A 1,239-nucleotide genomic window follows, 5' to 3' on the forward strand; every position below is an offset into this window, starting at 1 on the left:
GAAACTGAGAATCAAATCAGCAATTTGGAATATGAAAAGGAAAAAAACACCTAATCAGAATAGCAAAAGGAAAATAAATAAATAAATAAATAAAATAAGGAGCATCTAGGACAACTTAAAGTGTGCCAACATTCACATCATGGGTGTTCAGGAAGGAGAATAGAGACAGCAAGAAATTGAAAATCTATTTGAAAAAATAATGAAGGAAAACTTCACTAACATGATGAAAGAAATTGACATACAAATCCAGGAAGTACAGAGCATCCAGAACAAGATGAACCCAAAGAGACCCACCAAGACACATCATAATTAAATTGACAAAGGTTAAAGATAAAAACAGAATCTTAAAAGTAGCAAGAGAAAAGCAATCCTTTGCCTACAAAGGAGCTCCCATAATACTGTCAAATTATTTCTCAATAGAAACCTTACAGGCTAGAGTGGATGGGCAAGAAATATCCCAAGTGCTGAAAATCAAAGACTGTAACTAAGATTAGTCTATCCAGAAAAACTATCATTTAGAATCGGAGGACATATAAAGTGCTTCTTACATAAGAAAGCACTAAAGGAGTTCATCACTACAAAATAAGTATTAAGGAAAATATTAAAGGATCTTTTTTAAGATGAAGAAGAAAAAAGATAAAAATACCTGAACAATAAAATGATAATAAATACTTATCAAAAATTGACTCTAAAATAACAGAATAAATGACCAAGCAGAAGAGAAACAACAGACACATAGATATAGAAAACATTTTGACAGTTTCTAGATGGAAGGGGGGTTAGGGATGGGTGAAAAAGGTGAAATAATTAGGAAGTACAAACTGGTTGTTACAGAATAGTCATGGGGATGTAAAGTACAGCACAGGGGATACAGTTAATAATATTATATTATTTTTTTAAAATCCTCATCTGAGGATTTTTTATTCTATTGCTTTTAGAGAGAGTAGAAGAGGGAGGAGGAGAGGATAAGAGAGAAAGAAAAAGAAACATCAACGTGAGATGGATCCATTGATTGGTTGATTCCCACATACTCCCTGACCAGGGCCAGAGATGAACCTGCAACTTAGGTACATGCCCTTGACCAGAATTGAGCCTGAATTTGTTTGGTGCTCAGGCCAATGCTCTAACCACTGAGAAACACCAGCTAGGGCTCAATGATCTACACTAATAAAAGAGAAACATGGTAATTGGCGTACGACTGCTACCCTTCCCATTGGCTAATCAGTGAGATATGCAAAT

This window comes from Myotis davidii, unplaced genomic scaffold, assembly GCF_000327345.1.
Source record: "Myotis davidii unplaced genomic scaffold, ASM32734v1 scaffold15886, whole genome shotgun sequence".
NCBI classification, from domain to species: Eukaryota; Metazoa; Chordata; class Mammalia; order Chiroptera; family Vespertilionidae; genus Myotis; species Myotis davidii.